This window comes from Hypomesus nipponensis, chromosome 13 (genome assembly GCF_054491055.1).
Source record: "Hypomesus nipponensis isolate SF chromosome 13, ASM5449105v1, whole genome shotgun sequence".
NCBI classification, from domain to species: Eukaryota; Metazoa; Chordata; class Actinopteri; order Osmeriformes; family Osmeridae; genus Hypomesus; species Hypomesus nipponensis.
The window spans coordinates 15,349,377-15,371,960 of record NC_140373.1 but is presented as its reverse complement, the minus strand read 5'-3'; the positions used below and the strand labels follow the sequence as shown (position 1 = coordinate 15,371,960).

General features: G+C 42.6%; 1 pseudogene; it reads left to right on the top strand.

Moving 5' to 3' along the window:
* The first annotated feature begins 10,572 nt into the window (after positions 1 to 10,572).
* Positions 10,573 to 19,601, top strand: LOC146260400 (uncharacterized; annotated as a pseudogene).
* Positions 19,602 to 22,584: the final 2,983 nt, after the last annotated feature.

Below are 22,584 nucleotides of genomic sequence, written 5' to 3'. Positions count from 1 at the left end.
CGCGACGACCCGAGCACTTGTTTCCGCCAGAGACCTCGACGTCCAGAGGGGTCAACAGCACTGGGTCTTCCTCCCTGGACCAGAGCATTCTCAGCGGGCACCGCTCGGGAAGAGAAGGAAGGAGAAAGGAGCGGCCTTGCAGCACTCCACGAACGTGCAGTTCATCATGATTACGCTCAAGGAAAGAGACACGACCAAGACATAGTAGAGTCCAGGATGCGTTGAACCGCCAATCCTGGTAGTAGGCGATCTTTGAGCCAACGCGAGTTACGCCGGGCCTGGCTACCTGCATCGTCGCAACCGCCGTCGGGGTGGTTCTCAGAGGCTGCGAATCCAGGCGAATGCCTGAAACCTCCCGCAAACACCCCCATCAACAAACAGTCCACCCCCGGATCGCAAGAGCCGGACACAGCAACACAGGCGAAAGCAACAACCGACAACGCAGGAATACAAACACATTAGCAGCAGCACTGATCATACAACGACCGGGGTGAGTGTGTGCATATCCGCGCGTCTTTTAAAGACGCCTTATCGGACGTGGCCCAATGGATATGCGCTGCTACATGGGTGTGGAAGTGGGTGGAGTAAAACGCCTTACGTCCCCGATAACTGACTGACGCGCGCTGCCCGATTGCCCTGCCAGAACTAGCTGCGCTTATAAAGTGTCAGAATAAGTTCATTGTAAGTCATTCATACATTCAGTCATGTACTACCATCTTCTCATACTGAAATTTCTCAATCTCCAGCCTTGTTTTTTTAATAAAGAGTCTTATGCTCAATATTGAGCTCCAGGGTCCTCTTGCAGAGGGCCTTCACATTGTCTGCTCCAACCTGAAATAAATAAAGAGCATTGTCCCTTTGAAAGGCACACTTGGAGAAAGTTGAAGGTGTCCATTTGACTACTGTGTTTCAAGGTTCATTGCTTACCCCATGTCTTTGGCTTGACCTTGAGGTGGAGGCCCTCGGCTCAGGGGGAGGAAGAAGTTCCTCTTCCTGCTGAGTTTAACACCAAAGCAATTTAATAAATGGAGTTATATCTGAAATGAGCAATTTAAGGACTTGTGTCTCATGTTCTGACCACCACCATTAGCAAGTCATTACAGACACTTCAATCACAGCCACACGTTCACACAATCTCAGAATCTTTGTTGGAAGTGGTAAAAAAAACTGAAAAGCGTTTTCTGAGCAGGCTGACAGAGTTTCCTCATCTAGGGCCTCCACGTGAGAAAGTGAATGGCATATTTGATCAATATTCAGCAACCACATATGGCACACATATTGGCGTATGACTATTAGTTTCACTGTTACCTCTGTATCGCACCGTGGGATTACAGTGGGTGGTGGCAGCAACACCACTGTATTTCCTTTCACTACAGAGAACAGTAATATATTTCACTCCTACAATATTCATAAATAATTGTTGAATGAACATGGTCACATAGATTACTTGAAACATACCCTGTACTGGGTGTCGGATCTGCTGCCACCAGGGTCAGAAGAGATGCCCCCTTCCACTCCTTCCATCATTGGGCGACCCATTGCTGGAGAGGGCCAGCTCCTCAGCAGGAGTGAAGTCCTGTGGAGGAGGGCCCCCTCCAGTTTTCTTTGCATCACTTTTCTTCCTGTTGGCTGCAAGCTATTTCATTGTTCTATAGGCCCTAATATACATTGAAATATGTGCAAGTATTGTCTTCTGCTAGTTACCGGTTTGAATTGTTTTAATATTTGTTTTTTATTTGCTCCCAAGACCGTTTGGCACTGGCAGGGTTGCAACAAAAATATTACAGCAACATAAGTTTAACGTTATGGAACGCACAAGTGTTATCAGGTAACATCTTGTGCCTGAGCCAGTGATATCAATAAGTCATGTAACGTACGCATTAACAGCGTCTGTAATTTTCTGCCAGCTTTCTTTTCTTGACTTGGCAGCAGCGACGGTGTTACTCTTTGCCTGAATTATATCTTTATAAGTTTGATAAGTTTCCATGATTATCGTTTGCTCCTCCTGGGTAAAACATGCGGTTCTTGTTCTGTCCATGTTTGCGATTGGACATACGGTGCAAACGACGCCCTTTCATGTGAACGCGCACGTCTCTAGATTGGAAAGATCTGGGTTGAATTAGAGAGATGATAACCGCCGTCGTGATACCACTTATCGTGATTGCGATTGTTACGCTTTGCGTAGCCGGGTAACTGAAAGTGATCCAGAGCATGTTGATCTTCATTCGTAGTACAGGCCCCAGATCCATTAGTTGCTGAAATGTACTAGGACTATTACAAAGGCCAAAACCGAGGACATTAAATTAAAACAAACCTTGCCGGATGGTAAACGCGGTCTTATGTTTATCTTTTGGATCCATCTCCACTTGCCAGTAAACACTGGCTAAATCAAATGTAGAGAACCTACACGCTCAAACTGTTAAGGGCATCGTCAACAAATGGCAATGGATACGCGCGGAGGCCGCCATCGCGCTTGCGTAACAGAACCACTGGTGCTGTCCAAGGACTATGAGAGGGCTGAATGAGGTCATTTGCCAACATTTGTTTTAACTGTTCAGTCACCTCTTGCTGTAGATGGATGGGAACACGACAGAGCGGCAACTTCACAGGCTTTGCATCCCCTGTATCAATCTGGTGTAGCGCAAGGTGAGTCCTCCCCAAGTCACCACTAAACACAGGCATATTTCTCTGTAACAAATCACAGATATCTGTTAAGTCCGATGGAGCGAAACTTTTCTGATGCAATGCAAAATGTGTTATAACCTTTTCCACAGCTCATTTGATCAATCCCCTCATCTTCTCCCGTACCTAAATGCTCACCCTTACAGCCCACCTCGATGTCAGTATGTAAAGTGCCCACCCTCATACCCCCCTTCAATGTGATGGCATCCTTAGTTACATTACAGTTTTTCTCAATTGTTTACACACAAATACTGGTACTTGAGACACAATGACCACAACATGTAACTCATGCACCAACCCCCTGAACCAATTATGCTAAACTACAAGCACAATTCTTGCTTTACACTCAAATTGCAGTTCTAAAACACACTTTTTTCAAAACACTACACACAATTCTCTGCATTTGGCACAATTTTCATGAAGAAAATCTCTTGTTTTCACAAGGAACACACTGCCATTCAAATATGCACACTGACTCATTGCATGGGCAAACACCTGTCACACAGTTTTACAATTAGTAATCAGAGCTTTGCATAAAATGGCAACAGGTGACCTCTTCTGTTTAAGCGCAATGGATGCCAACATTGAAAACAGGCAGAGGAGTGAGAGTAAGAGGAGGAGGACGGGGAGGACGGGGAGGACGAGGATGAGGAAGTCCAAGGACCGTAATCTCTGATGAGATCCGAGCCACTTTGGTTGACCATGTCGTGGTCAACCATGGTCTAACAATGAGGGAGGCTGGGCAAAGAGTACAGCCAAATTTGAGCAGGTACCCTATAGCAGTGGTTCTCAACCTTGGCCCCTTTAGTACCCCCTGTCCTGCATGTTTTAGATATTTCCCTGCTCCAACACACCTGATTCAAATGAATGGTCGTTAGCAGGCTTCTGTATAACTAGATAATGACCCATTCATCTGAATCAGGTGTGTTGGAGCTGGGAAAAATCTAAAACATGCAGGACAGGGGTACTTGAGGACGAGGGTTGAGAACCACCGCCCTATAGCATCCATAATCCGGACTTTCCGAAATGAAAATTGGTAAGAAATCTTTTCCCACTAAAAAATCGCAGTAGGCCTACTGCATATCAATACAGTACTCAATGAGTAGTAGCACATTATTGCCTGTGGACTGTTCTGTAGGACTGTAAAAATAAAGTATGTTTCAAGTATTTGGGAAATGTATCGCTACTTTGTATTCCTACACAGTATTTTACTATTTGCTTGGCAGGACTGAAAGCTTACCAACACAAGGTGGTCGGGAACGTCTTCTGTCTCCTGAACAGGAAACTGAAATCATGAAGATGGTCCTCGAAAATGACGGCATAACATAACGGCAAATACAAAGAAAAAATAAAATAATGTAACTGTATATGTTGTTGGGATGTACACTCTGTGTACATTGTTTTTGTGGGGGAAAAATCTAATATTTGTTACCGTGTATTTGTGTGTTCTGAGTATTACAGATTTTCACAATCATTAACACACATTTCTCAAAACAATAACGGCTTTCTCTAAACTGCACACACAACTAAAAACCTCACACACAAAATGCTAAACTTGACACTCCCTTTGCAAGATGACTCTTTGCCATCAAATCTCTTACCTGTTCACAAAATGGAACTTGTGTTCTCATTTGGTATACACAGACATATTTTCAAATGACACACATACCTTTCATACAGTACACACAACTAGGCATTTGCTACACACTACCAAGCATTCACAGCACACTGTAGTGCAAAATTGAAAACACAATTATAGAAATGGATGACATATGAATGACAATGACTCTGGAGACACACTTATGTATGTACTGTCTGTAGTAAGTGCAACACTGAACAAAAAAAAGGCCTAAATCATTATGATGAATGGAGAAAAAATGTTTTCCATTCATCATAGTGTTTTACATTTAGCACATCAGTGTTCAACTGGGGCTTGTTCCATAAAGGCCGCTCAAAAAAGTTAAACTTAAAGTCCTAAAACAGACTTGAATAAGTTGAATTTGTCAACCGGGGCTAAAGCGGTTCCATAAAGACCAATTTCAGCTCACGCAGTCCTACTAATTCAAGTCAGATTTAAGTAGTCAATCTAATTGCGCGTGCACCCTATTCTTAAGTAGCCCGAGAGGTAAAACATGGATCGTAGAATCCACCACGGCAAAAGCAATGCACACGGCCACGTGTCATCTTCCTGAAAGAACGTTCCCTTTAAATCGTGTACTATGACAGCTTCCTTATCCACCGCTTCATCAAAATAAAATGACACGCCATGATTGACGTTGTGAACGATAGGCTACGTAGGAGGACCTTTTTAGAATAAATAGCCAACTATTAATCAATACATCCAGTAGCCAAACTTTTTAACATGGTTTTTGTGTCGGGGAAATGGAGGGCAGATTTAGGTTCGTTTTGCAATTGTAGGGTACGATTAACAATTATATTGCCATGATAATTATACTTATTTAGATTGAGAAATAGTCCTATGCCTGATGCCTAAACATTTGAAATCACAAACTAACATCCATACATTAACGGCTATGGTGTGTAGCCTATCAAAGCATTGTTCATCATTGTTTAATGCATTAGGCTAAATGTTGTAGGCTAATTAAGTTGATTTTCTATCAATGTTGAACATATTGAACCGATGAGAATAAGAAAATGAGAATATCCGTGGTAAATCATCGTTTTCCCGTTGGATCAGTGTTACGGGAAGGTCTGGTTAAGCGCCAAGTCACGCTAAGCCTGTCAGTTAGCCTGACCCTGACCAGACTAGTTTCGCAGCCTAAGTTGTCATAGTAACCGAGTTCGAACTACGATGAGCTAGCTTTATGGAACCGAATGAACTAGAAATTAGTCTGACTAACTGACATTAGTCTGGCTTATTCTGTAAACTGGGAACAGGCCACTGGTCCCCTTGTTTACGTAAGCCTAGTGTTACTCAAAGTTCAGATTTGGGGGTAGGCCTCTTTCTTCACTCAAGGAATACTGAACACATAATTATTCTTATACAGGATAACAGTTAGATCTTCAATTGTTTCAACAATGTCTCTGGCACGCCCAGAAAGTAGCAGAGACATACATTTTTGCTTCAAGGGGTCATCCCAATTATTGACATCTGCCGCCAGATCAAACTGCTCTGACCAGTCAGACCACTCACGGCCTACGCCAGTAAATGTCTCCGGCATGAACAATGGCCTAGCAGTAGCTCTAGGCTCCCTTGCCCCCCCTGCGCCGTTACAGTTTTTCACAATTGTTAACACACGTTTCTCAAAACAATAATGGCTTACTCAAAACTGCACACACAAAACTGAAAACCTCACACACAAAATGATAAACCTGACACTCCCTTCACAAGATGACTCTTTGCCATCAAATTTTTTATCTGTTCAAGGACTTCCGCTTCCGGTCGCATGGCGTAAGTAAAGCAAGGGACAAGCTCTGTGTAAGTTGTATTAAATGTTGCTTTCCAGACCAGATAATTTTAAACAAACTAAGCCACAACGTCCGTGATATCATAATGTCTCAAAGGAAGGGCAAACAATTCACGCTGACGGCTCTGGAATTTGAGTCTCGCTGCCAACGCAGGGAAAAGTGAAGGTTCTAAAATTAGCAAGGCCGCGGGGCTAACAGAAGAAGGCCCAATCTTATGGAGTCAAATTAGGGTCAATGATAATTTGCCGTCACAGAAATGATTTGCAGTCGCAGAGAACGATTTGCAGGAGAAGAAAAAGATTTGCAGGAGCAGAAAAAGTGTTTGTTAAAAATAATTTGCATAATACAACACTTTTTTACGGATGCAAAACTATTTCTGCTCCTGCAAATCTTTTTCTGCTCCTGGAAATCTTGTTCTGCGACTGCAAATCTTGTTCTGCAACTGCATATTGTTTGCCGTGTCAAAAAGGTGTCCTATCAGAACATTGCTTGTTGAGTAGCCAATCAAAATTCGGCTCATCGACCATCCAATAATCGGGCAAAAGACTCTAGAGAGGCGCATTCTCTGGACTCATTCAACATGGAGGAGCCAGAGGCGAACGCATCAATGACAGGTGGGTTAATTACAGTTTAATTACATCACGGAACATGCCAATAAAGTTTTATAGTTAGCTACATACATGTAAGACACCTTTGCGTGCATCCCAGAGTTTCTTAAATTCCATATTTAGTTCATGTGGTCGCTGCTAATGTCAACACTTACTAATATGGGAAGAAAACGGTAGGCTAGCTGAAGGTTGACGTTCAGTTTACAATCGGAATAATTACAAGTGGTTACAAGTTGTAAAACAAGGTAACGTGGGCTACTTTATGCAATCATTAAATAAACTATTCTGGCATGCCTTTTGAACTTGGATTGGATTTATGTGTGGTTGTCTGTCTGATATATTGCGGCCTTCCAAAATAATCAATTGTTTCAATTGACTTCACTGGTAAATGTAGCATTTTACAATGGATACAAAGAGCTTTTAAGAGTTTATAATTTGTGTAGGATGTAGGCTATTATACGGAAATTGTTAATGGTATAATTAAATTAAAGGGGTGATTGAATGGGTTTTTTGGGTATTTCACACTGTTCCTTAAGGTGTCCGAATAGGGTATGCAACATTGGTTGGGCTGAAAATGGTCCGGGTGCTGTTTTATGCCCTCTGGTAATTCCTCTGAAATGTTCCCTGGAAAAACGTTAGGTTTTCTCCTTTTATGGTATGCTCATTAATATTTAGATCAGCTGCGTGCTAATTGGAGTGAAGCTGCGGAGCAGAAACGCAACAAGGCCATCAGCACTGAAACACCGAAGGTGGAGACGGTGACTTGAAATAAAAACTTGCAAATAAATGTATTGTGTCTACACAACACTGTTTTCAACAGACTGACTAGATTTAATTAGAAAATATAGCTGCAAGTAGCAATGAGGTGGCCAAGCAGTCAAATTACCCAGAAAACATTTTACACATCCTCAGAAGTGGGTAATGAGTACACGCAGCAAGTTTGGTTTGAATCCATCTAAGATTTGCTGAGATACGACCCAACTTCCTGTTTGCTGGCTTAACGGCACATTTTGATTGCCTGTAGCAGGCAAACGGTTTCAAAAATCATCAAATAACGATTTGATAGCTTTTGTGAGGCTTGGTCTGAAGATAATCTCTGCCAAATTTGGTGAAGATTGGACAACATGTGTAGGAGAACTTGAGAAAAAACGTTTTTCAATTGATTCAAAATGGCGGCTGCATCAATTCGGCTATTATCACAAATGATGATGGGTCACACACTGGACATCCCAAGACATCATGAGACAAAGGAATCACTTAATAAAGGCAAACAAATCAACAGTTATTGGTCAAAACACATTTTTGCTTCTTGCGGCCACGCCCAGTGATCACATGACACCAAATTAATTGGACAGCCTCAAAAGAGGGTTCGGAGTCATCATAACAAGTTTGGTGTTGATTTTTCAAATATTAGCTGAGATATTACCCAACTTCCTGTTTGGTTGCTTTGTTGCTTTGTTTTGATTGGCTGTACCGGACAAACGGTTTCGAAAATCAAATATCCTTTGATAACTTACGTGAGGGTTGGTCTGTTGATGATGTTTGCCAATTCTGGGGAAGATTGGAAAAAAATTGTAGGAGAAGAAGCGAAAACGTGTTTCCTTAAAATTCAAAATGGTGGAAAATCTATAACCGGAAATTGACGCCATACGGTGTGTTGAACTCGTCTTGATCCAGGGAATTCAATGATACCTCATTTTTGAAAATCAGTCATACGGTTCAAAAGTTACGTGTGTAAACACAAGTCCAACTTTGACCAGTTGGTTGCGCTAGAGTCCTCAAATGGGAGACATGAAACTTGGTGAATATAAAGAGGGGACTGTGCTTAATGAGTGTGCCAAATTTCACAACTTTTTACCATACGGGTCTAGGGGCTGCCATAGACTCCAATGGCAGAAGAAGTGTAACTCGAGAGCATACAATTTCTGGGGAAATTGTGAGGGTGTGCTTGCGGCTTCCCCAGCTGCCCATAGTCTCCTAGTGTTTACATATTTCAAAAAGCATTTAAGTGTATGACTGCAGTTCTGACCATTATGTTCCCTTGATAATAATGTTTTTTAAATGACATGTATCACTCAGATGAAGGAGTAAGAAACTTAGAAAGTAAATTGTAATCAGATATAAACAACTTGTTGGATGCCCAACAAGAGGAAGACACAGTATCTGCTTCTTCAACTCCTTAATCCTGTCAAGGCACCTGTTGCACCTGGTTATGAGGTTGTAGGCTATGGGATGTGTAATATTGCATTTGTCTAATTATGTGTAGGACCGTGTTTCTCAAGTGGTAGGACATATTGATTCATAAAAGCATCTAAATGTATCAACATCAATATATTAATGTTTTCTGTTATTTTAAAGCAAGCTCAGAGACGTATGAATGTAGAGTTGCTCGCTATATAGAGTAGCCTACAGAACACCGTGATCTGCGCTCGCAATGTAGCCTCCGTGATGCAGCTTTTTATAACACACTTCAAAGATGTAAAGATGGTAACATTTAACCCTGTAAGGCCCCATGGTTGTAAAATTACAACTGCACTTTTAACAGTCTAATTGCTCTTTCTTTTACATTTTGGGTTGCTCTTAAAAGAGCCGTTGTGTGTGCTGTGGATAGCACAGGAGTCGTCGGAGACCGTCTTGGATGTTTTCCAAGAACACATTGTTTCCAACATGATCGAGGTGGACACCGTCGGGTCGGTACATCCACACGAAACCGTGTCGTATTTGGGGGTGTTGAGTGCTCGCCATCCCACGGTCGGCCAGGAAGCTAGACACTGCTGCGTTGACTCGACGTCTTGCCCTGTCGATACCAGAAGAGATGGCGCTCCTCTGATACCTCCAGACGAAGCGTTCCAGGATATCCAAAAACACCAGCAGAGTGTTTGGGAACACCTCCATGATGGCCCCCAGGTCTTGCTTCATCTGCCTCGTCAGGTCAAGCCCGGTCACTTGTCTGAGGTCGTTTCCCCCGACGTGGAGCACTATTATGTCCGGGCTGGGAAGCATGCCACGCTTCTCAGAGAGCTTAGGCACAAGGTCTGCCCACCTCATGCCCCTCACCCCTACCCATTCCAAATGGCACTCCAGTGCAAGGTCGGGGTACAGTCCGACCTCCTCCATGTGCCGTGCAAGCCAGTAGACCAAGGAGCTGCCAGCGATCCAGACGTGCGGACGACTTTGGTTTTCCATGGTGTGATATGATCCAACATATGCCTCTTATATACTAGGGCTTCCCAATTCTTCTTTTTTTTCAAACAATGCAAGGCTAACATCTGCCTGTTTATTTGCCGCCTGTTTCTGCGTTGTTTTTATTCGCAATATTCTCATTGGTTGGCCTTGAAGACAAATAGCTCAATATTATTTGTGAGACACTCGCGTCCTATTTTGTAATTTTAATGGCAAGCGCAGGCTTATTGATTACTCAAAAAACGTTATATTTCATTATGCAAGATAGAGGAGCCTCGTTAGAAAAGGATTTAGCAGTTTTAAAGGGGCAATTGACTGCAAAACCGATTTTACCTTGTCATAGTTGAATAACGACAGTTCGGTGGGTAAAATGAACATACCGTGAATATCAAAGTCCATTGACACCTCTTTCCTATTCAAATCTCAAAAAGAAAAAAATTGGCTGTAAAACGCTAGCTTTTCAACAAAGCTACCGGTCCTACGTAGGACCGGTGATCGCCCTCTTATTGGCTCTGGTCTGTATCTTTGTCACGCCCCAGAATTTACATACAGACCAGCCCACTCACTGTTGTTTCTGCCCAGTCCGAGGTATAGCGTTGATCTCCGATGCTAGTTTAGCTGCGCGCAGTGCTCTGTAGGCTACTTCTAAGCAATACCAAGAATATTGAAAATGGACCACGGTCGTAAATGCTATATTCCAGGCTGTACAGGGAAGGCTAACACTTATAGTCTTCCCAAGGAGCCAAACATTTGACAGGCATGACTGCTGTTCGTCTATGAGAAGATCCCGGCGAAGTTCGACACACAATTATATGCTCTGAACATTTCACTCGAGACAGTTTTCTCAACCTTGGACAATTTCAAGCAGGATTTGCTAAGAAGCTGCTCCTGAAAAGAGGTGCTGTTCCGACCGTACGCTCATCGCAACTGCAAGCTGTAAGTAGGCCTAGGCTACAGTATGATTTTGTCTTTAACAGTTATTACCAATGCTAACTTCTCCTGTATCTACTACTATAGCAGGTAGAATATGTGATGTAGTTTATTGTAAATGGGGCTGGTGTTGAGTAGAATCACGGCAATTTGTTTGCTAAGCTGTAAAGTTACCCACCTAAGTCGATCCCGTTATCATTTCAAATGATATCTAGTCAATCTGTTGGAAACAGTATTGTGTAGATACAATACATTTATTTGCACGTTTTTATTTCAGAGTACCAGTACATCACAAGAACGACAACACAAAACAGACGCAGAATGCCAAACCGATGCTCCAAGTGTGGCATCTCACGCGACACAACTGTCTTATATGACATTCGCACCTAGCCTACGAAGCAAAGGTAACCCTTCTAATTCCTCTTACATAACCTTATGGGGTTTGTGTGTTCCAAACATGTGTAGCATTATGCCTGGGTAGCATTTAGCAGAGCAGGGTTATCCAAGTATGTTTACCATGATGACTGGGTGCTTTTATCAATTCTGTGAGCCATTCAGAACAAATTAACGAACCATTCATAGTATGAATAGAACTAGTGATCATCTGTATTATCACTTATTGGTCTGATCTCAAACAATTGCATTACCTTTTGTGGGGGAGGCTGGTGAAAATGATTTGGTCAATAGGTATGAATGGGTTTATATACAAACAATATGACTGAATAGTAAATTGTGGGTTGAAGATGCCTTTTCATTTACTTGTGCTATTGTATCACAGCAATACATTGTCCTTAGGCACTGAGCTATCCGTAAGAAATACCACTAAAATACTCTCCCCCTCCCTCGTTTAAAGGCATGCAGGCATCAGTGCTATGCCAAAGTGTGGCAGTAGGCACAACGGCTCCTTCAGTCTTTGGGCCTTTGTCTTCAACTCCTTTGAAGGGTCTGAGGCCAGAAAAAATACCTTGTCTAGAATTTGAGGAGGAGGTGGAGGATGTTTCCTATGCAGGCACTGATCCTCAAGATTTAACATTTGATCCTGCACAGTCAGTTACGATGGAGACAGAATCATCTCAGCTTGAGTAAGCAAAGTTACAACTCTCACAATGCAGCAGTGTTATTTACATACAATGTGACTGTTGTCAGATTGTGCAATTGATTTTTGACAGAGATGTTCAATGTTGTTTTGTCTTTTTTCTTTTTCTTCTTAGTTCTTGTAGTACATCAGCAGTGTCACCGTATGGTGATGCAAAGTACATTGTTTTTGAGCAATGCCTCATCAGTCTGTTCGAGACCTGCCCTGTGTGCACAAGGCACTGTAAAGTCAAGCCACGCAGAAAAGGGTCCTTCGTAGCTGTTGACCAACTATGCCCTCATTGCCAGTTCTTCAGACAGTGGAAGAGTCAGCCAGTTATTGGGAGCACCCCTGTTGGCAACCTTCAGCTGTCTGCTGCCATCTACTTTTGTGGAGCTTCATTTGCGAAGTTGAAAAAGGTACTGTGATCATTGTCCCCTGCAGAACGTGTTTGTCAAACCTTCACCTCAACACTTATTTACTTTGAATAATTTTTTAGGTGTTTGGGGCAATGCAGCTGAGAACACATAGTTATGCTGCCTTCAGAAAACATGCTAAAGCATACCTGGAACCAGCTATAATCCACAGCCGGACTGAATGGCAAACAGCTACGCTTCAAACACTCAGTAAGGCAACCACTGTCATTCTCGAAGGCGATATGCGAGCAGATTCACCAGGTACACATTTTTCTTTCTGTTCAAATGTGTATGCATTATATCAACAATTTTAGGTGAGATGTTGCCTTACAGTGAATAATTCCACTCATGTTTATTGATTAAATTCAGGACATTCTGCAAAGTATGGGAGCTACTCGATGATAGATATGCAGACCAACCAAATCATAGACATACAGCTGGTGCATGTATTTGAAATCATCAAATCAAATCAAATTTATTTGTATAGCCCTTTTTACACGCAAGCATGTCACAGAGGGCTTCACATACGCCCATAGAACTGCCCCTCAACCAACCTAAACCCTCAAGGAAGACAAGGAAAAACTCCCAGAAAAACTCCCAACGGGAGAAAAAATGGAAGAAACCTTGGGAGGAGCAATTCAGAGAGGGATCCCCTCCTCCAGAGACGGTTGGCAAGAGAGAGGAGCAGAACACAAGCTAAACATAGTCATACAGTGTCAATGGGTTTTGAAACACCAAAAATCCATTGTTCGGCTTTATAGACGTTGGATGGGACCTGGAAACTCGCTGTTGGCCGTCATGGAGGCTGGTTTCCGGTTGACGACCTGGTCCGGCGTTGGTAGACCGACGACCAGGCAGGTCCTGACAGCTCAGACCCCCCACACCACAAGGGATGTGTGGGGGGGGACAGAGAGGAGAACAGGGATTAGAGAATGCCAGGAGCAGCTAACAGTTTCAGTCGTAATAGAATGAGATCCCCACCGGTCAAGTGTGGACTAGTGCAGCAATTTAACAAAGCTAAGAGGGTATTTGATGCAGCCCCACACACCAAGACAGCGACAGCCCCCCTTGGTTGGAACATGAAATCTGTTCCAGGGGAAACAACTCTAAAATAGGTTATATTTATACGAATAAGGATGAAAACAACCAGCCCCCCGTTGTCTCCAACTAGTAAACTATAACAATTAAAATATACAGCAACGGAACTATTACAGTAACAATATACAATAACAGGTTTACTTTATTTGTAACATTTAAATGGGCAGTGTGAACATAAGCTAAAATTACAATTTAAAAGTTACATGTGATACACACATAGGCAAACGCACACCCCAGGTTTACATAGAAAGTACACACATTTAACAATCATAGGATTGACTAAACAGGAACGTTTTTAATCTAGTTTTAAATGTCGAAACAGTATCAGCCTTCCTAATTGAGACAGGTAATTTGTTCCAGAGAAGAGGTGCTCTATATGAGAACGCCCTACCTCCAGCAGTTTTTTTCTTAATTTTGGGTATTACCAGATAGCCGGCATCTTGAGATCTTAGAGTCCTTGCGGGGCAATAGGGTGCAAGGAGACCGGAGAGGTACAGTGGTGCCAATCCATGTAGAGATTTGTAAGTTAGTAGTAAAACTTTGAAATCAGCTCTGGCTTGGATAGGGAGCCAGTGTAAAGAGATAAGAGTAGATGTTATATGATCAAACTTTCTTGTTTTTGTCAATAGTCTAGCAGCAGCATTTTGTACCCGCTGTAAATTTTTCAAGTAGGTAATTGGGAGGCCAGAGAACAACACATTGCAGTAGTCCAATCGGGACGTAACAAAAGCATGTATTAGTTTTTCAGCATCATCCTTTGAGAGGAATTTTCGTATTTTGGCAATATTACGTAGATGGAAAAATGCAGTTCTGGTGATTTGTTTAATAAGGTACTCAAACGAAAGGTCTGGGTCCAATGTGACTCCTAAATTTTTTACCAACTGGCTTTGAGATACTTTGACACCATCTAAGTTTAAGGTCAGATTGGATACATTATTTCTGTATTTTTTAGGGCCGAAAATTTGAACCTCGGTTTTATCCGAATTAAGAAGAAGGAAATTTGCTGTCATCCAAGTTCTCAACCCGGAAACACATTTTTCCATAGCATGTGGAAATTCTCCAGGCTTTATGGACATGTATAGCTGAGTATCATCTGCATAACAGTGAAAATTTACCCCAGAGCTTCTAATTATGTTTCCTAAAGGCAACATATAGAGTGAAAATAACAGAGGCCCTAGAACTGAACCCTGTGGTACTCTGTATTTTACAGTAGTGCTCCTGGATGAGCAACCATCATAGTGGACATATTGTGATCTATCAGATAGATACGATCTAAACCACTGAAGTGAAGTACCAGAGATCCCAACATAGTTCTCCATACGCTCCAGGGGAATCTCATGATCCACAGTGTCAAATGCTGCACTAAGGTCTAGAAGAACCAGAACAGAGATAGAGCCCGCGTCAGAGGATAATAATAGATCATTGACTACCTTAGCTAATGCAGTTTCAGTGCTGTGGTGAAGACAAAATCCAGACTGGAGAGGTTCATAAAGCTGATTTGAGGAGAGGTGCTCAGTTAGCTGTTGTGCCACAGCTTTTTCTAAAATTTTGGAGAGAAATGGCAAATTTGAAATTGGCCTATAGTTGCTAATACAACCTGGATCCAGGTTTGGTTTTTTAAGAAGGGGCTTAATAATAGCTTGTTTGAAATTGTCAGGGATTTGTCCAGTTACAATAGATTCATTAATAATACTAAGCATGGAAGGTCCAATAATAGGGAGAAGTTCCCTACAAAGTTTGGCAGGGAGGGGATCAAGAAGGCAGCTGATGGGTTTCGAGGAATCTACCAGCTCGATGAACGCTTCCATAGAAATAGGGTTAAAGTGGGTAAGAGCCTCAACATGCAGCATGCTGGGTATAGAGTCAAATTCTGTGTTGATGGCCACTCCTCCAGGCCTAGTCTGTAGTTTGTCCCTTATTGCATAGATTTTTTGGTCAAAGAAATCTAAGAAATCATTGGGAGAGAGATCTGAACTAACGCAGAGTGTACTTTTCTTAGTGAGTTTTGCAACAGTATCAAATAGGAACTTTGTGTTGTGTTTGTTCTTACTAATCAATTTCGAGAAATATTCTGATCTGGACCTGATGAGGACTTGCTTGTACTCAATTTGGCTGTCCTTCCAGGCCAGGCGGAAAACCTCCAATTTAGTGGTACGCCACTTATGCTCTAATTTTCGAGTGGACCTCTTGAGAGTGCGGCTTTCCTCTGAATACCATGGAGCCATTTTCTTGTCTTTTCTTTTCCTTGATTTGAGTGGGGCAACAGAATCTAGGGATAACTGAAGAACCAAATTCAGATCCCTTGTTTTAGCATTTAATGATTTATTTGGGACGTCCAGTGCTTCTAGTGCAGCAGGTAGAATATTAGCCAGTTCCATAGCTGTGTTTGGGGTTATGCAGCGGCTAGTAGAAATATTCTGGGTGCCTCCAAGGCTCTGGCAGAGATCCATTTTAAAGGTAACCAGGCAGTGGTCTGATAATATAGGATTGTGGGGGTGGACAATTATGTCACTAATCTTGATTCCCCGTGTGAGAACTAAATCCAATGTATGCGAGTGAAGATGGGTAGGTTTAGAAACCACCTGAGTGAGACCTGTGGAATCCAATAGAGCAGTAAAGGCCTTACTTAGAGGATCTTTTGGGTCATCCACATGGATGTTAAAATCACCCATAATTAAGACATTATCAGTATATGTCACAAGATCAGCACTAAAATCTGCAAATTCCTCTAGGAAGAGGGAATACGGGCCGGGGGGCCGGTATAAAGTAACTAAACTAAATGAGGGAGGGGGGGCAATAGTAGAAGAATTAGTCCTTTTTAGAGTAGTTGGTGGTTTCATGCAAATTATCTCAAATGATTTAAAGGTATTTACGGATTTTAGGCTAAGGTTGAAGCTAGCTTTATATATCATAGCAACACCGCCACCTTTCTTTGAGACACGAGGGATGTGCGAGTACGCAAAATCCGGAGGCGATGCTTCATTCAGGGAGGAATATTCTTCAGGTTTTAACCAGGTTTCGGTGAGTCCAATCAGGTCCAGGTTGCATTCAGACATCAGATCATTAATCAAAACGGCCTTTGGGGATAGAGACCTGATGTTTAGGAGCCCAACATTCCAGTATGGGTTTTTGGCAGCTTTAGACGTAGGTAATCCTTCTGAAAAGGTGGCACTGCTATCAGAGAACTTAGTAGGAAGAGCAACGGGGGAGCAAGGCTGAATACATATAAAATTGGTATAATTCCTAATAATTGAGGGCCGGAATTTGGAAAAATGGCGGGGGACAGACACCGTCTCAATGGGAGAAACAACATCAGCATCCACGCTGGCTACACTACAAGCTGAGCTATCGGGCCCCCAACAGCTCACAACATGCTTATCAACATATCTATCAGACTCTCTAAGAGACTGTGGCCCGGCTTGTTCTAGTGAGTGTCAGGCCTGCTCTAAAATAGCTTCAATATTCCTAGACAAAAGAAAAGCACCTCTCCAGCTAGGATGGAGCCCGTCACTTTTCAACAAGCCAGGTTTGGCCCAGAAACGAGACCAATTATCTACAAATCCTAAACCCTGTTCTGAGCAAAAGCGAGCCAACCAGCGGTTGAGAGAGACAAGCCTGCTGTAGATCTCGTCAGTCCCCCTAACAGGTAGTGGGCCAGAGACTATTACTCGATGCCGACTCATCTTTTGAGCAAGGTCACATGCCCGAGCTATATTAACCTTCGTGACCTCTGACTGCCTCAGCCTTACATCATTGGTGCCGACATGAATGACAATATTCTCATACCTATCATCAGTGCGTGCGCCATGTGCCTTAGCTTGGGCCTTTGCCTTAGCCCTAGTGCTAGCCAGCACCCTAAGATTAGCTTCTATGTCGGTAGCTCTGGCCCCCGGTACACAGTAAACTGTCGCTGGTTGCTCTAATCTAATGTTACGAGTGATGGAGTCACCGATCACTAACGTCTGAGGAGTCCCACTCCCACCATGCTGCAAAGGTGAAACCGGTGGGGCTAAACTTGAGTTCTCCCTCATGCTAGGACTCCCTGTCTGTGATGTTGCGCCAGTCGCATCTAAAGTTACTAGCATACGTTCTTCCTCAAGCGACTGAACGCGACTCTCTAACAGAATCATTAGGACTAACGCAATTGATCACATGCATATGCACAAGTAGTATTGACAATAGTGTCATTACAAACCCCTATAAGCCTTAGCTGTCTTTTGGCATACACATATGTGGTCAAAATGGTCAGAAACGTGTGTACATAATCCCCAGTTTTGGCACAGAATGGAAAAAGGTTAATGGATCGCTTTTCTATGTCTGCCTCGTTCTACCCAGAGCAACGAGGTGGGGGGAAGCTCATACATGGAGAAGGAGGGTCTCATAAGAGCTTTGGACCTCCTACATGGTAGTGGTGTGAAGTTGGAGTGCATCATCACCGATCGTCACCCTCAGATCCAAAAGTTCCTGAGGGACTGTAAAATCACCCATTACTATGACGTATGGCATGTAGCAAAAGGTAATGTTACCCTTTATTTATATATTGTTCAATACATATAATATACACAATGTATGCTTCATGTTTTGGCTACTTGCAATGTTCGGGACAGTCTCGTTGTTATGATCAGTGACCTATGCTCTTTTGTAAAGCTCTCTCTTGGAAGTCGCTTTGGATAAAAGCGTCTGCTAAATGAATAAATGTAAAATGTAAATGTATATAGACGTTTATTAGTAAACACATTTGTGAAGTGAGCTTTAACATATATTGAATTATCACTGAACAATTTTTATGTCTTTCTATTTAAATTTAATTAATTAGGCATGTCAAAGAAGCTGGAACTACTTGCAAAAGACAAGGACTGTGCTTTGGTGAAAAAGTGGCATAGGAGCATAGTCAACCACCTGTCCCGGTGTGCCACAAGCTCCCTCTCTGGAACAGAGAAGGTAGCAAAATGGAAGTCTGTGTTGAACCACATTCAAGATGTCCACAGTCATTCTGACCCAGTTGTCCCAAAGTGTGAACATCATCCAATGCCTCAAAGGACCCTGGCAAGTGGTTTCGACCAGGTGTGTATTACACAGTGCATTATAAAGCTATATTGTGAGTAAACATGTTGTGTATTTTCATCAATATACAAGATTCTAAATTACAATTTTCATTCTCTTAGGTTCTACAGCTCTGAACAGGATTGAAAAGGTGCTAACAAACAAGAGGTGCCTTACTGATGTTGAAAAGCTAAGCCATCATTTCCATACATCAACTGTGGAGTCATTCCACAGTGTCATCCAGTGTTTTGCTCCCAAAAACGTTGTTTTCCCCTTCATTGGAATGCTATGCAGGTATGTACAATCAAATCTTTACTAATGCAAATGTGAATGGGAGACCAGATGTCTGCAGAAACTGTTCCGTGAAGGTGTGACATGAGCAATGGTCTGGAGACATCAGGCCTAATTGCCGACCATCAAAATGCAAATTATTTCAGTTTAGGCTACTCTAACTGAAAGGCACTGGCTAAAGTCTAGTTTACAGTTTTAGCAACAGCCTTTGCTATGAATTTACAGGAATAATTTGATTGATGTGTGCGTACAACATGATTCACAATTGTGTTACAACATTTCTGGTGTTGTTCTGTTTAGGTTGTACCTTGCTGCCATGCACTTCAATGAGTATGCCGAGCGTCCACAACGGAAGACAGCCAAGGGGAAACAATGTATCGAATTGTGTTCCCAAAGGCCAAAAGGGGAGGTTACACGGTCAAACAAATGAAGACAGAGCCAACAATGTGTAAGTATAAAAAATATTTTTATTATAAACAACAAATCAAAATGTGCAACAGCAAAGGCGCTAAAATATAACTTGTATTCACATCTATTCACACACAACAGGCTATGTCTTCAACATGATGCAACTGGTGTTGGAAGAGATCATCCATGACCCCCTTCCTTATGTAGCTGCCGTCCAGCGTATTGCTGTGCCCCAGCCCCTGTGTGGTCAGCTCGACAGGCCTTCCATGGAGGATGCTGTTGTTCAACATTTGACACGGTTCAGTCAAGGGGGGGTCTGAACCCAACGTACTGCCCTGAAGCATCAGGAAACTCCCTCCGTATGCGCAGCACCACACAAGAGGGGATGACAACACGGACACTTCTTCCAAGGGAACCCCAGCACCAGCACACAAAAGTCCTGTAGGACAAATGTCTGCATTGCCTGCAAACAGAACAAGGTGGAAGAGCACATTTTGTTTTACTATTTATTTTATCATTAGTATTTATTTTACATTTCAAGGTAATACACAGGATGATTGTGTTGACACAAAATAAAGTTTTTCATTCTGTCTTGATCAAACTGTGTTTTTTTGTAATATGCTCAACTAATAATGAACGTTTATTGGTTATAAACGCTTTATTTATATACTGTATCAGATTGGCCTGACCTTTCCATCCCTCTTATTCTCAAACGGCCATGGTCAACCCTGTAAATATTCATTGCATTTTGCAAGGAATACATATTGAGGCACACCGGGTCGAGGCCAGGATGGTCAATCATACAGCTTGTACATGTATCTCCAGTTTTAGTTACCTGAGGTATTTCCTGACAACATATATTTTCTCTATCCAGGGGCATGTGTGCACAGTTTCCACAAGTACACCTGGTAAGGGCAGATGATTGTAAGATCACAAAATTATCTACAAAAATACTATTGACGCTTTCTAGCATGGCTGCCGTCTAGAAGACTAGGCGGTCTCATGGGCGACCCAAATTACAAAGACTTTCACGACCTAAATCAAAAATCCGAGATTGCAGTTCCACTCGAAATCGCTTTCTCTACAAAGTCAAATGGTTGTGATTTTTTGGGGGTGGTATTTGTCACTCGTAATCCAAGCTCCAATTTGCGAGCTAGAAAGTCTCTATTACGTTGTATCCATGCGTCGTTGCTAACATGTGTTGACGTGGTGACGTAGGTTGCACAGATTACCCTTCGTCGATAAAAGGCACTTTGTCGCCACAAAAACATAACCTCCTAAACTGTGCAATGGAACGTAAATCCAAGTACAAGCAACTCAATCGCTACCAAAACGAAACTTTGGACACCGACGTTGTGTATGTAGTCCAAATATTGACCGAGCCTTAGGGGGGCAAAAATAAATAATAAATATAGCTGCAAGCAGCGATGCGGGTTCCTCCGCAAAATATTATACAAATTTACATTGTATAAGGTCAAGAGCTGGACAACAAGTGAGCAAAATTACTTCATGTTGGGCCAACTACAATAGGCTGAATGGGGATTTAAACTCATGATCTTAAGGTTACAAGGCAGCCTCTCTATCCTCTCTGCTACACACCAACTGTTGAGAATGTAAGAGTAAAAAGGGCAAAGTATTAGCTTTGGTCAGCTTTGGGACAAAGGTTAAGAAGTGGTTGACATTTCAAAGTGGAATTGCATGAAATTGCACATGGTATTTCATAATGATGTCATCCTGTTTAACCAAACAGATATTCAAATTTAAGACAGCGGCTGGATTCAAACCTACAGTCTTATACTTTGCAGTTCACCGTCCCTGTCCATTGAGTTATTCTCAGTGTTGAATATTGTCATGTTTGTTACGTACGCCTCTTGGAGGAGGGAACGCAACGCCCCGCTGCTAGTAGGCCCCCCCCAGTGGAGTCAGAGAACGGATGTGGGGTCGTAGGTGTGAGGGAAGGACACGAAGACTGTGGTACCGTTCACAGGGCTATTTATTTGCCAAAACACTGTAATATGGGGGAAAGGGCTGGGCGGAACCAAAGCAAAGAAAGTAAAAGAAACACACACTGATGCGCCAGTCGGCGCACTAAACAAATCTACAGGGGGTGGTCCGCCCAGGTCTTACCTAGTGTGCATAGACAAGGTTTCAGCTACGGGTAATGTATGCCCATGGGCCTCTTGCCTAAGCACTCCAAAGGTGCTTTCCCCCTGGGAACAGAAAAGAACACAGGTTAATCTGTCACACAGACTGGTAATTGAAAATATGTTGGCACAAAAGTAAAACGCGTAGCACAGTAACACAGTTCAACCCGACCACAGAAGCTAACACAGACACACACGGTACCAGACCACAGCCAACAGTCAGCTCTCCCCCGTCTCACTTGGCAGAGACGTGGAGCTTTTAAGCAGGTGGAGGACGATCCTGCTGCAATCACTGAAGGGGGGGAGGAGCCAGCACCACTCAGAGGAGAATCCTAAAAAGGAAACAGACAACCCCAACAACATAGGACTGGGGAACGTAACAATGTTCTGTTACTGTGTAAAAAAGTAAGTTGTTTCTTCTGTGGTAAGAGTTGTTAGATTCAGCCAAAGTTTAAACTACTCAAATTCAATCATATTTTGACATACCAAGGTGAAATTGTTGATGGTACTTCAGAGTGATGTCATCTTGAACCCTATAAGGTTTGAAAACCATCAGTCAAAATGATATTTGATTTATTGACACAAAGATATTGAGGCAACGTGGACATTTACATAAATACACCCATTTCAGACATTTTGTATTATATTTCTCATTCCATTTCACCCTATATAAAAATACACCTACCCGCACACTATCCCAATCCATGCCGTTTACCTCCCTCCCAGCGCAAGTCACGCCAAAGCAGAAATGCTGTAGCGGACGCATGAGGTTTAGATGACGACCAAAAATCGCCTCTCACAGTCAAAACACATTGCTCTCAACACTGTTTCCAGAATTTCTTAAAGATGGCTTGAAGACCGCTTTCCAGAACCACAGTCAACTTACGGTCAAGAATAGCCTCATTGGCAAAAGGTTTATGGCACAGGCTATGATCAACTCCTTGCGGACATTGATGTACTATAGCCGACTCTTACTTCCCATTAAACCACACAACATGCACTCTCAGTGACCAACAAGATTATTTTAACTAACAAACAACAATATTAAAAAACATCTATCTGAACGAACGCAACAACTGAAAACCCTTGCATAGCTGTTGTAACCAAACTATTTTCCACAAGTTTTGGCATTTTTTGACATGCCACACTGCATGCTGGGTACCCAAGAGCGCTGACGCTGATGATCTAGCTGTGCTCCGACTGCGTGATATGACGAGATGCTAGTGACGTGCTAAGGTCTCGGAGTCTGCTGAAATGGAACACGTCTTTCTGCCTTG